Genomic DNA, 15,056 nt, shown 5'->3' with positions numbered 1-15,056 from the left:
TCCAGCCTGGGTGACAGAGCAAGACCCTGTCTTGAAAAAAAAGAAGAAAAAGAAAAAAAGAAGATTTACATTGCTAAAAGTTCAGAAGAAAATTTTTTGTTAAAAAAAATTACATGTACAATAGCTGTTTTCATACTTTTTTTTTTTGGAAACAGAGTCTCGCTCTGTCACCATGCTGTAGTGCAGTGATGCAATCTTGACTCGCGGCAACCTCTGCCTCCCAGGTTCAAGTGTTTCTCATGCCTCAGCCTCCCGAGTAGCTGGGATTACAGGTGTTTGTGCGCCACCACACCCAGCTGGGGTGACATTACCAGCTTTTTTGTATTTTTAGTAGAGACAGGGTTTCGCCATGTTGGCCAGGCTGGTATTGAATTCCTGGCCCCAAGTGACCCATCCACCATAGCCTCCCAAAGTGCTGGGATTACAGGCGTGAGCCACCATCCCTGTAGATACTTTTCTTTTTTGTTTAAACCCATGGCTTCTTTTGCACATGTGAAATGCCACTGGTTTAGAATTGTAGTTACAACATTAATGTAATATATAATTGTATCTTAGCTATGAAGCACAGGTTAATGTCAAAAGGACACTGTTACTGCCATAAATTCACAGCAGGAGAATAAGAAGTTTTAAAAATGAGTACTAAAGGACATTAAATTTAAAGGCAAGGGCACAAGGTTAAAACAAAAAATAACTCAGCTGGAGTAAACATAAAGATACTTTGGTATTCTTTATGAAGTTCCAAGCCGACTTTAATCTTCAACAAAAATTCACGTACACAGTAACTCATAACCTCAAGTTTCTAAACAATTACTGTAATTTTTTTGACCCAATATAGTCAGGCTATAACTTTCAATCTTTATTTGTGAGAAAATGGGGATGGCAGAATTAGGAAGGTATCCTCAGGAAGAGAGGAAGAAACAGAAGAATTATGAAGAGAGGGGAATTTTTAAACAACTGCTTAAACCTGATGGAGAAATGTGTTTTCTCAGGAAGTTTAAGGCCAATGACATTCCACTAATTACGAAAAACCATGGTCATTCACAAGAAAGGGAAAAGAAAAGAAAAGGATTGCCTTCTCCGGAACCCCATGCCCACCCCGCCCATTATTTTTACTCTAAGTTAAAAATAATTTTTCTAATGGAGTCAAGGAAAAGAAAATACTTTTTTCTTTCTGAAGGAAAACTCTGGAAATCCCAAAGAACAGAATGAAACAAAACTTTTCTATGATTAAAAAAGAAGACAAAGATAAAGGAAGAAAGAAAGAAATACGTCTAATATTTCATTCCTATGTCAGACAAAGGAAATGCTCAACTTCTCAAATGACCAGACCACTCCAAAGATTTTGAGCAATAAATCTGAGTATAAGTAATAAATACAAAATCTAAGTCATTTACTTTAACATGGTCCAATAAAGATGTTAAGTTAATGATATAGAATTGTTCTGACAATGGTAAAATAAAGGTTGAATCTCTGAACATCCTAAACGTAGTATCTCAAAGCTAGCTCTAACTTTTTATCTACAAAACCTGCCCCTTGGCCTTCTCAGTGTGTGGATACTTCATTATTCAGTTGCTTGGACCAAAACCCTCGATGGCCACATAACTCATACCCTACATTCAATCAACCAACGAAGCCTTTCAAATCTGCCTTCAAAATATATCCAGAACCTGCCTGTCCTCTCCATCTCTACCTAGGCACCTCTCCACATGCAAGCTGCCTCCCTAGACTCTCTCAGCAGTCTCCCTTCCTAACCTCCTAGCTTCAGCCCTTGCCTCCCAGTCTATTTTGTCTACAGCAACCCAGCAAACAGTAATCCTTCTAGACTCAGTCAGATCACATCCCTTCTGCTTAAACTTCTTGTACAGAGTGAAACCCTACAAAAGGGGCCCCACCACCCCTCATCACTCAGACTCATCTCCCACCCTATCTCCACTCCTTTCATGGGTGTCAGCCACCCTGGAGCCTCTTTGCTGGTCCTCAATGGATCAGGCACATTCCTGCCTTAGAGCTTTTGCACTCCGTGCTTCCTCTACTGGAATGCTCCTCCCCCAGAAACACTCAAGGCTGACCCCCTATCTGTTTCAGTTCACCTGCCACCCTGCCTTTGAGGCCAATCTAGAACCTTATTTAAAAGTACAACCCACTCCCAACACTCCCCGTCTCCTTTACTGTCTGTCACATCTGCGAGAATATAAGCTGCACAAGGACGGTGTTTTGTTCACTGACGTACCCCAAGCTTCTACAACAGTGCCTGGCACATAGGAGGTACTCATTTGTTGAATGAATAGGAAGGATTTTTCTTCTGTTGGTGGAGAGTCTGTCCCTCTCAAAGGCTTCCTGCACTCCCTTGCCAAACAGGCACCCACTAGCAGGCAGAGACCTGAACAAAAACATTCCCTTCCGAATACCAACTGATACTTAACATTTCTGAGGCAGCACAGCATAAGGCAGTGACAGTCTAAATGGCATGAATTCAGATCACACTTGGTCCAGACTAGTGCTCCCCCTCTAAATATCCAGACCAAAACCAGGTGAACAGAATTACAAATCAAAAGAATAAACAGATATATATAGAAAGAATTTTGCTACATAACTTCAGGGTAGGAATAAAAAGAAAACAAGCTTGTTCTATGTCTGCACAGAAGAAAAGACAGATATGTATGAAATATCATATCTGGGAAAAACTGGATCTGTCCTGCATTATTATTAAACCAGTAGAAATTAATTATACAAAAAAGTTTTACTAAAGTTTCCAAATCTATATATTTTTTGTTACCATCATTGTGCAACTAAATGTATACTTTGATGTATTCATCATCCCATTGCTTTTAGCTTCAATTTATGGCTAATTTCATAAATTTAGGACAATTTTTATCCCCACCACAAAATAAATATCAATTTAGCCACAAAATATAGAGGTTGAAATACTAAATCTATTTTGACCCAAGACACTAAAAACTAATCATAAAAATAACCTCAGTAAGCTTTGTCCAGTAGAGACAACTAAAATGATCTATGAGAGAAAAAGACTGAAGTCCAAGCCTTGTGTTGGAAAAATTTAGCCATGCAGCCTGGACACCAGCTTGGGGAACTAAGGAGGAGAGAGGCAGGAGGAAGCAACACTGAGAACCCATGGAAGCAGGATCCGGAGCAGTCAATGTAGCACAACTGGGCCTGGACAGGAAAAGGCGAGCAGGGACAGCATAACCGCACTAGGGCTCCTCTACGACAGCCGTGACTAAGCCTTTAAGCATGATAGGGAATCCTTTGGTAAGGCAACACTGGCAGGCACTTCAGAGAGCATCGCAAACTATCAGGGCTTTGGGCAACAAATTACTCTCCCTGTAAGTAGGACTTGGCAGAAGTGCTACTGAGCCTCCACAGAAACTCCTCAACAACCTGGGCAACTGAGAACCTTAAAATGAATGGCAAACTTATTACTGCTGTTAGAAGGCAGGATTGGTTATACTTGTGGGGGGAAAGATGAAGAAGGCTTCAAGGGGGCTGGCAATTTTCAGTTTTTTTGATCTGCTGGTTGACAGTGTGCTCACTTTTGAGAAAATTAGTCAATCTAGACTCATGATTTGTGCATCATACTTCAATAAAAGCTCCCCACCCACCAGCCAAGCAAACAAAGGACAATAACCCACTGTTTTTCAGAAGCTGCAGTAGGATACCCCACTATGCTAAAAATACTCAGTGGGAAGGTCCCATAATCTAGATCTCTTCATTACACCTAGAGGATGCTGAGCAAATTAACTAAATGAAAAAAGTAAAACCCACAGTTTGAGAGAGAGAGAGCTCCTACCTAGAGCTAAACCAGGGGCTAGCCAATCTTCTACTTCCTCATACTGGTCTGCATTCACCTGTCACTTAGTGTCTAAAACGCTTGTCCCTTTAGGGCATATCAACATTCACAAATGAGGGGGAAAAATTCCCAAACTGTATATAAGATGAAATGAACTAAATATATGCAAAAATGTATCAAATAATTTCAGTTCACTTGCTATTAACATGAGTCTTAATAATGAAAAATATAATCATTTCCACATTCTGAATATAATAATCATGTTAAATATTTAATTGAGCCAGAAAAGAGTAGATACTTAAATATTCAAACAGCTAAGCACTTCTAAACCATTGTAAATCAGTATTCTCAAAGAGTGGGCTCTTCAGGATTTTGTAGGTGGTCTGAATCTTAATCTGTTATAGTATTCATGCTTATTATAATAAAATGCCCCCATGCCCGTTTTCAGGTATTATTAGTTCATTAGTTTCTTTTCTTTTTAAAGTGTCAGAAACAAGTAGAATACCTTTCTTCCTTTACTCAGGGCTTATGGACTCTCAAGCTGGGGAATCACTGAGTCATCCCAGAAATAGCTGTTACTCACTAGTTCTCTCGACTTAAGCCTATGTTACTCCCAGGATATACTCCAGAAAATTAAAGCATCAAAGCTGACAAAGGGAAAAGGAAAATGAAACCAAGGAAAATATAAAAGAGTCTCAGAGCCATCCATCCTAGACATATCTGCCAGACCTTGCCCAGTTTCTAGTCTCCTAGGGCAAGAGTGGGCAAACTTCTTCCGCAAAAGGATAGGTAGTGAGTACTTTGGGCTTTGTGGGCCAGGCTCTGTAGCAACTACTCAACTGTGTTGTTGTAGCTTGAAAGCAGGCATAGATAATATGTGGGAAAAAAACAACAACAACAACAGGTGTGGTTGTACTTTAATAGAACATTAATCATGAACACTAAAATTTGAATTTCATATAATTTCCACATGGTCATAAAACATTCTTCTCTGGATTTGTTTTTCCCCAAGGATTTAAAGATGTAAAAACCCTTCAGTTTATTTGGCACATAGGCCATAGTGTGCCAACCCCTGGGCCTAAGGTATATAAGCTAAACTTGATAAGTAAGCTACCCTTACTAGGCCCCGGTGTGAAAACATTGTTAAAAAGATAAAATGAGTGACACAATAAGTGTGTTGCCATCCCCTTTCCTCTTTCTATTCATTTGGAGAGCATACTTGGGGAAGAAATCTGTTTTGTAAAAAGTCTCTCCCATCAATGTCCTTTTGACCTAATGCACAGGATGCTAAAGGGAACCCACTGCTCTTTGCAAGTATAATGCAACATATTAAACCCATGTGAATTTTCCCTTTTCCTTATCATCCATAATCCAAACAGCCCAGTTATCCAAGAAATACAAAGGGTTGAGAAAAAGATGAAAGAATAAAGACAAGGCCATCGGTCTTTTCTTCCATGTTAAAGAAATTGCTCTCTATTCACTGACTTGCATGGGTAGATGATACCAACTATCTTCCCTGTAGAATTTCAATGTAATCAAACAATACTGACTGAGGAATTCTAATTTAGTAAAATGTATGTAATAACATACCCAAATATTGTCTCTTTCAACTTCAAAGATCATGCAACCTAACAAAGACAGTTGTTAGCACTGCTATTTTTTCTTTGGATGTTGTCAAAGGGAAAGATTTTATATACATCATAGAAAGTAACTGATGCTGCTATTTATATCCCTTCTTCCAAATGTACAACTGACAATGTTCTTCCTTTTTTGATTATTTAAAATTTTAGTAACAGTAAAAGGAAATGGAAAAAAATTATATTTTTGACAGAATGGGTGAATAGAAACTAACACTGTGAACCCAAACATCTGGTTCCAATCCAGACTGTTCACTTACTAGCAGAAGATAAACTGATTTACCTCTGAGATGAAACCCCCATTACCCTATCTCAATTTCCTCATCAATGAAAAATGATAATTCGTACCTACTTTAAGGAGTTGTTGATACACAAAAGTATTTTACAACTCTGCTGATTTATATCATTGTAAAATGCTATTTTAGCTTTTTTCCAAAGTTGCCAATTTGGCAACATTTTATCATTTAATTATAAACATCTCTGCTTCAAAAAATCTTTTAGTAAATGTTTAATCCTAAATTATAACTTATTTAATCACAACTTTCTATCATTAAGTAAGAACTTCTGGAAGACAATTAAAATGTTTAAATGTATGTTGTATTGCCCACTACCAAATATGCTTTTTATTATAAATCCAGACTTTCATAATGAAGGTGTGATTCAAAAGAAATTTGGCATTTAATTTTAAGTCAAAATTCTGCCCTCAAACCTTATTAATCAGACTATTACAGGAGTAAAACGCAAAAATGGTGTTTGACATTCTTGTGAATGATTCTTTGATTCTTTTCTCATCCAAGATTGATGAGAAAAGCCTCACTCAAGGTATCAGAAGTTTAATATCGATTCTGTTCTCTCTTCTGAATACACTAGCTAGATGACAATATCATTCCACTTTTTACTATATCTGTCAGCTATCAATTATGACAACGACAACAACAACAACAAAAGATTACATCTTGACAGACATCATTGTTGCAGATACCTCTGGAAGAGGGAGGAGAGATCATTAAAAAAAAAATGTTGTTGGGAAGATCTTTATATCCCTGTGAGACTAGGCAAAAGAGTTAGACCTTATCATTATTCAGAAGGTAGAGTTCTGGAGAAAACAAAGAACTAAAATAAATTAACCTAGACAGAAGAGAAAGACTTGGGTGATTTAGTAGCAGCACTGCCCTCAATAACTCAATGTTTGCAATAAGGAATGCATAGTATCAGCTTTCCTGACACATAAAATATCACTTGTATTATTTCCTTTTCAATGGGCAAAGAGAATTAATAACCTGGCCTCACAAAGAAAACTAAATTATCCACATAAGTAACTTTCTGATAAACTCTTGGCTGTCCAGTCCCGCAGAAGGCCCAGATGGGAAGAAAGTGCTGTGGGTTACAGCTTGGCTCCATCTCACACCAGCCCTCTGACTCTGGGGCTGGATCCTCTCTGGATGAGGGAGTTGCTCAGGTGATCTCTAAGGGCCTGCTCACCTTAAAGAATTTACATATATGAGATGTTTTAATTCGGTCTTTAAACTTACTTGATGCTTCCTGGGAAGCGACAGCCCCATTTTAGTGGTGACGGATATTATCTGTATATAGAATCATAGGAATGATACTAGTCCTATCTTACAACTAGCATAAATAAGGGCAGATGACCAAGTCAGCCCCAAAAGCCCTTTGGTTTTGGCTCTTGCTCTTCTCTCTAAACCAATGCTACTCAACTTTGCCCCACAGGGGACATTCAGCAATAGCCAGAGACATTTTTGGTTGTCACAACTTGGGAGGCAGAAGATGCACAGATTCTAATAAAAGTCTGGGTACCTCCCATAATAATTTTAAAACCATTGCATGTACAGAATTATCCCACTTGAGCTTTTAATGGCAGTATATTCATCCTTGGTATACCACACAGCAATGGAAAAGATCAAACTACAGCTACACAGAACAACATGGATGAATTTCACAGACATAATGGTGAGCTGAAGAAGCCAGATACAAAAAAAAAAAAAAAGCACTGTATGACTCCATTTATATGGATCTTAAAAACAGGAAAAAATAATCTATAGCACTAGAAACCAGAATACTGGTTATCCTTGGGAGTATGAGGGGAGTGCCGATTGGAAGAAAGCACAGCAGAACTTTTTGGGTACTATGGACTGAATTCTGTTCTCCCAGAATTCCTGTGTTGATGCTCTAGCCCACAGTGTGATGATATTTGGAGATGGGGTCTTTGGGAAGTAATCAGACTTGGATGAGGTGAAGTGGGTGGGGTCTTCAGGATGGGATAAGTGTCCTTAGACACACCAGAAAGCTTGCTTTCCTCCACCTACCTCTCCCCACACATATACATGAAAGAAAGCCCACGCACGACTACACAGTGAGCAGCTAGGAAGAGGGCCCTCACCAGAACCCAACTATGCTGGCACCCTGATCTCAGACTCCCAGCCTCCAAAACCGTAAGGAAATAAATTTCTGTTGTTTAAGCCAGAACAACAGATATTCTGGTATTTTGTTATGGTGGTCCGAGCTGACCAAGGTACCAGAAATGCTCTATGCCTCAATATGGACAGTGGTCACATGAGTGAATAAACGTATAAAAATTCCCTGAGCTGTACCCTTAAGGTTGGTTCAGTTTTTTAGAAGGAATAGCAAGAAACAAAGCACTAACTTAGCAAGAAACAACCAAGCATTAAGAAGCTGAGAGTTGGGAGACTTTTCTACTTTTCGTTTAATTCCCTTGTCAGTGTGAATTCTTTTCCATGAGTATATGTGATCTTACATAATTTTTAATAACTTCTTAATTTTAAAACTGCTCTAAATTCCCTACTTCAGAGTGTGTGTCTCATCACTGCCCCTGAATCCTCAATGGCAATGACTGCCAAATCCATACCTGCCCCCGTGCACTCAAACTCCAACCATGAGTTTCCAGGCACCACTGGTGCATCTCCTCTCAAGCACACAATTGTCACACCCATCACGCCTCCATATGCAGTTATCCACCCCCAACCCCTCCTCTACCTCTGCTCCCTGGCTTCTCTCTCTCAGATGCTAACTCACCCTCCTTCTCCTTTGCATCTCTGTGTGCCCTCAGACTGTTTACCTACAGGTGTCCCTCCACTCTCAGACTCAGAAACCAAACACATGTAGATAAATTTTTCCTGAGCAAGCAGGCAGGTATTCCTCAGCCAAACTATTGCTACTCTCTAACTAAAACTCAGGAAACCAAATACTATAGATTCAGATAACATGATATCTCTTACTCTGCAAACCCTCATTAATAAAACAGATTGATTGATTTTTATGATGGAATCTTGCTCCGTTGCCCGGGCTAGAATGCAATGGCAGCATCTCAGCTCACTGCAACCTCCACCTCCCGAGTTCAAGCGATTCTCCTGCCTCAGTCTCCCAAGTTGCTGGGATTACAGGCACGCGCCACCACGCCTGGCTAAATTTTGTATTCTTAGTAGAGATGGGTTTCACCATGTTGGCTAGGCTGGTCTCGAAATCCTGACCTCAGGTGATCTGCCCACCTCGGCCTCCAAAAGTGCTGGGATTACAGGTGTGAGCCACAATGCCTGGCTCCAAAACAGATGTAAATAGCAAGGGATATTTGTATTTTTGCAACATCCTCTAACTATTGCTTCCATCCCCTTCACTATCACACAAGGCCAGACCTTCATTCCTTTAAGTCCAGGTCCTTGTTAGATGCTAGAACATGGTTTTCCTCCTTCTAGCCCCTCCCATTCCATGCACCCTAATCTCTGTGGCCACTTCTGCCTTTTTTTTTTGAGATGGAGTTTCACTGTTGTCCCCCACACTGGAGTGCAGTGGCACATCTGCAACCTCTGCCTCCCGGGTTCAAACGATTCTCCTGCCTCAGCCTCCTGAGTAGCTAGAATTATAGGCATGTACCACAATGCCCACCTAATTACTGTATTTAGTAGAGATGGGGTTTCACCATGTTGGCCAGCCTGGTCTCGAACTCCTGACCTCAAGTGATCTGCTCACCTCAGCCTCCCAAAGTGCTAGGAATACAGGCATAAGCCACTAAGCCCGGCCCCACCTCTATCTTTCTGACACAGCTGTTGCCCCTGCTCAAAAAAACTCACTGGTTCCCACTCACAGGGATCCAGGTGAGACACTGCCTTTAACTTTCTGACTCCCAGTATTAACCCTGTGTACCAGTCACCTGATTTACTCAGTTCCTGATCATCCTTGTATATGTCCTGTTGTATGCCATTTATCCCAAAAAGAAACACCTACCCAGCCTTCCACTGCAGCCCTGAGCTCCAGCCAGATCCTTCACTCTTTAGCTAGATGACTTTGGGCAAATTAATTACTCTCTCTGGGCCTCATTTGTGAAATAAAAAAATAACTGTACCTTCCTCACCTGCCACATAGTAACTACTCATTGGCTATCATTATTACAACCAACTCAAGTCTTACCTACCAAATGGTCTTCCTCAATACACATCCTACAGAAATTTTCCCTCGTCTAAATTCCTTTTACTCCATTCATTTATTTGCCTGTCATCATCTCCTGAGCTCTGCTGTGTATTAGTCCTCACTATGGGCTCTATTTGTATCATCTAATGTCATCTTCACAGCAGCCCTCTGGTGTCCAAAGGGACCAAGTAAATCAGGTAAGTGGTACACAGGTTTTTCAGGAGGGGCAACAGCAGTGTCAGAAAGACAGAGATGGTCACAGAGAGTAGGGTGCATGGAGTGGGAGGGGCTAGAAGGAGGAAGGCCATGTTCTAGCATCTAACAAGGACTTGGACTTTCCCCATCTTCCTCATTTCAGTAAACGGTATCTTCATGCTAGAAGTTGTTCTAGCCTAAAACCTTGGCATTGCCCTTGACTTCTTTTCTCCTCTTAAACCCTACATTAGCAATTCATTTCTACACTAAATTTATTCATAAAATATACACGAGGCAGACCTACTTTTTTTTCTCTTCTCCCACTGTCACCCTGGTGCAAGCCACTCTCATGTGTCTCATCTGGGTGATACAGTAGCCTCCTGTCTCCCTGTTCTTACTTTGGCCCCTTCCACTCCCCAGTCTGTTCTCCACACTACACTGGGAAGGAGTCTTTGAAGAGGCTCAAACCTTCAATAGTCCCCACCAGTCAGAGACTGAGATCCTAAGTCTTTACCCTGTGCTGTGAGGCCTACATGACTGTCCCCTGACGCAATTCCTTCTGTTACCACTCTTCCCCAGGAATACGTGCTTTGGTCCTACGGCCTTCCGCTCTTCTTCAAATATGCTAAATATACTGCTGACTTGGGCTTTCGCAGTCACTGTTTCCTCTGCATTTGCAGGAATATTCTCCTTCAAAATACCTACCTGGTTCACTCCCTTACTTCATTCAGATCTCTGCTCAAAGGTCTCCTTTTTAAAGAAGCTTCTCAGCACACCCCAGCTGAAGCAGCCCCACCATCCACGCTACCATATTTCCGTTTTATCTCCTTGGTAGCATGTTATCAGTTCCTGGTATCACGTCTATCTGTTTGTTCATTTATTGTCTGTCGCCTAAGAGGCTCCTTGAGTCTGGAAACCTTGTCTGGTCTGTCCACAGCTCCATTCCTAGTGCACTGAACAGCAGCACCTAATGCTCAATAAATAGGTACTAAATGAACAAAGGAAGCAATATAAGACTATAACTTTGGTGTACCTTACAGATCAATGTAGGAATTTTTGGCAAGGTTTGGGGAAGGTTCTTCTGGTAGTTAGCAACTGTGTACAGAAGATCTAGCTGTTTGAGGACATTGTTGAAGCTATAAAAAAGTATAAAGCTACAAAATATTTCAAACTTTATGTTATTTAGGGGAGAAGAGATGTAAGCATTAACAGACAATAACATAAGGCAAGTAAGTGAGCTAGGAGGACTCTATCAAAATAAAGGGGATTCTCATATCTCTATGTTCAGCCCAACTCTCTTCCCAAGCCAGTACTTCCAACTGTCCACCTGATGATATCTATACCTGGATGACCACAGGTGTCTCAAACTACACATGTCCCAAATCAGACTCATCATTTCTCTCTCCTTAGCCACTGCCACCATCTACTAATGCTTCCTCCTCCCGGGTTCCCAGACTCTCTTGATAAAACAATTAGCACACTAGCACACAGTCAAGTAAGCCAGAAACCACCTTCCAGTCACCCCAGGGTCCCCCTTCACCCCCAGGGTCCCCCTTCACCTCCTCAACACTCAGCCATTCTCAACATCTACCTCTCAAACTTTTTGCAAAGTCATACCCTTGTCTCTTGCCCCTTCTCTGACTTGATGCCAACTAAGTCTTCTTGTTCCTCCAATCAACCTCCCCATGGTCAGAGAGGTCTTTCTGAAATGTTTTCCTGCCTTAAGTCCATCAGGGACACCTTCCATCCCCTACAGGATAAAATGCTCATGTTTTGACAGGGCTATAAAGGGTGCTCTCCATAGAACAGACACTGCCACCCTTACTATCCTCATCTCTCACTGCCTTCCCCCTATTATACCCTAGCAATTCTCTATTCTTTGAAGTGCCTCATGTTTCCTCCCTCCATACTCCGGTACATGCTAAGTACACACTCTACAACACATCCCCATCCCTATCTTGTCAAATGAGGAACTCTAATGTATGCTGCAGCCAGCTGGGGCAGTCCCACCTATGTCAGCCCCCTCCCACACGATTCTGAATCTTCTATACTGTTCTTCCCTAGTGCAGTAGCTGTGATTATTTCTCCACACGTATGTCTCCCTCCCTAATGGCAAATTCCTATAGGGTAAGGTCCACAGATGCTCAACTCTGAGTCCTCAGCATTAGATCTGGCACATAATAGGTAGATGCCAGATACATGCCTGTTGAATTAAAATGGCCTGTTCCCTGAACACATCTTGTGAAAGATCTTCCCTCTAACTCCATATTATTTAAATAAACTTTTTCATGAGGAGTGGGCCCTCTCACCTTTGGATCTTTGCTCTGACCTGTCCCCCTCCTTGGTACATCCATCTTTCCGTCAACTTTATTTTCTACTTCAGTTCATCAGGAAGCAGGTTAAGACCCTCAGGCTCACCACATCTCCAACTGCTCACACCTCAGGGTCTTCGCACCTGCTCTACCCCCTACTTGCAATACTCTCAGAGAGTCCCATGACTTGCTTACCCGCTACCTGCAATATTCTCAGATAGCCCCACTATTCAAATATCCCTGTCCTCCCTTAGGAAACAGTCCTGACATCACATTTTTTTATCTGTGCTTTTATTGCTAATGGTGCCCTCCATAGGCACATCAGTTAAATGAGGGCAGGCCTGTCTCATTCACCACTGTATCTCCATGCCCACAGTAGTGCTAGTAACATTCATCTAGTTCATATTTTTTGAGCACCTACTGTGTGCCAGACCTAGGTGCTAGGAATACATGAGGGAACAAAACAGATACAAATCCCCTCACTTATATTCTACAGGGAGAAGACAACAATATGCAAGAAAAATACGTAAAATATAAGTGCTAAGAACAACTGAAGCGATGAAGGGAGGCGGGAAGTGAAGAAAGCCTCACTAGGTGACCCCTAGTAAAGACCTGGAAGAAGTGAGTGCAAACTACACGGATATCAAATTGCAAGCACAAAGGCCCTGAGTCCAAAGCACGTCTGACATGTGGAAGGGGAGGGAGCAAATGAGACTGGGAAAGTAACAGTGGGTCAGATTCTATAAAGCCTTATAGCTCACTCTAAGGGGTTTGTCTATCATTAGTAAGATGGGGACTCACTGGAAGGATTTTTTTTTTTAAATAAAGGAATGGTACAATCTGACAGCCTGTGTTTTAAGATCCCTCTAGCTGGTATGCTGAAAACAGGAGCCAGGACAGAAGCAGGGAGACCAAGTGGCCAACTATTTCAATAATCCAAAAGAGAGGTGGTGACTTAGCCCAGGGTGGCAAGCATTATTTGCAGTGTGAAAAAGAGAGGGTTGGGTGTGGTGGCCCACACCTGTAATTCCAACACTTTCATGGGAGGCTGAAATGGGCAGACGACTTGAGGCCAGGAGTTCGAGACCACCCTGGCCAACATGGTGAAACCCCGTCTCTACTAAAAATATAAAAATTAGCCAGGCAAGGTGGCACACGCCTGTAGTCCCAGCTACTTGGGAGGCTGAGACAGAAAAATCGCTTGAGCCTGGGAGACAGAGGTTACAGTGAGCCAAGACAGCACTACTGCACTCCAGCCTGAGCGACAGAGGGTGACTGTCTCAAAAAAAAAAAGAAAAAAAAAAAAAAAGAAAGGAAAAAGAGAGTAGTCAATGACGTCTCAAAGGTTATTAGCCAGCGTCTTTCCTATTATTGAGATGGAAAAAAAAGGCAACAGGAACAGTTTGGGGAGGGTAATGAAGGGGAGCTTGCTAGCCTTCTCTTGGCATGTTTGAGTTGCCTATCATCCATCTCAGTGGAGATACTAAGTAGGTGGCTGGATAAAGGTCAGGGGTGAGGCCTGCAATGGATATACAAATATGGAATCTGTTAGCCTCTGATATGTAGGTATTTAGTGCTATGAGCCTGGATGAGATCACCATGAATGAAAATAAAAACATTGCAAACACCAATGCGCAAAGGAGGAGAACTGAAAGAAAAAAAGAAGAGAAGCTAGGATGACAGAGGATATTCTCCTACATCTCCCAGAAAGAATACAAAAAGACCCTCGCTTTTGCTTAAAGACAACTCAGTCAAAGCAAAAAATAAATAAATAAAACCTCCTTCCCACACGTAACAGAAGGGCAAACCCAGACCACAGGCTCTGTCAACGGGTCTTTCATACTTTCAGCAAAGACTCATGGGCCCGGCCCCATAATTTTTTCAAAAGAAACCCAGTGAACTTGGGCATCGCCTTTGCAGAGAACGGGATGGAGCAGGCACAGAGAAGGGTGGGCCACTCCTGGGTTCCAATCACTAGCATCCTCCTGGATGTACAAAAGACAAGCCAATGGTTGGGAGAAGTTCCCCTCGCCCCAAATATCCCTTCCCTCGCAAGGCAACGCCTCCCTGGAGAGTGTGTCCACGAGGGGCAGGCGAGCAGGCAGGAGGGCACGGCCAGGAAGGTACGCAGGCAGGGCGGGCTCGCGGGGCAAGAGGTGGATGTGAGGGTAGGGGCGTGGCGCGGAGGCGTCACAGTGGAGAAGGGGGAGTCGGGGGGCCTAGGTTCTGCATTCAGAAAGTGGGCGGATAAAAGGCACCCCCAGGGCAGCAGCCCGACTCAGCCTCGGGGGCGGCTAGACAAGGCGTTGTGTCGCTGGCGTCAGGCGTGCCTGAGGAGAACGGGAAGTGTGAGCGGAGGGGCTCCGAGCGTGAGGACGGCGCTCCACCCAGTCATGGGGTCCTGGGTTCAAGGACAAGCCCAGGGTCGGAAGGACGCGACCAGAGACACCCTTACCTTGTACAACAGCCGTCTCCGCCGCTCCGGTGCCGGCTAGAGTACGCGGTCGCCGCTTCTCGCGCCGCTCTCCCCCGCTTCCTGATTGGCCAAGGCTGGCCGCTCCCAGAAGCCCCCGCGCGGCGAGCCGCCAAACGAACTTTATGGAGACCCGTAGGGGAGGACAAGAACAGGGGCGGGGCCGAGGGCGGGGCGGAGGCGGGGCCTTG

At 42.7% G+C, this 15,056-nt stretch overlaps 1 protein-coding gene across 2 annotated transcripts in view; it reads right to left on the bottom strand.

Annotated features, from left to right (window-relative positions):
* Positions 1-15,056, bottom strand: part of NUP93 (nucleoporin 93) — a 134,826-nt gene that overhangs the window by 94,248 nt on the left and 25,522 nt on the right. The window contains exon 1 of one of the 2 annotated variants that reach the window (XM_012447910.2): positions 14,848-14,950. The exons of the other annotated variant lie outside the window; for it this stretch is intronic. The gene's annotated coding sequence lies outside the window, so the exon portion shown is untranslated. Of the gene's footprint in view, positions 1-14,847; positions 14,951-15,056 lie in introns of those variants that run through there. 2 annotated transcript variants of the gene reach the window in all.

Source organism: Aotus nancymaae, unplaced genomic scaffold, assembly GCF_030222135.1.
Source record: "Aotus nancymaae isolate 86718 unplaced genomic scaffold, 86718_ANA_hifiasm-v0.15.2.pri h1tg000030l, whole genome shotgun sequence".
NCBI lineage: Eukaryota > Metazoa > Chordata > Mammalia > Primates > Aotidae > Aotus > Aotus nancymaae.
Note: the sequence above shows the minus strand (reverse complement) of the source record. Positions and strands in the feature narration are given on the sequence as shown.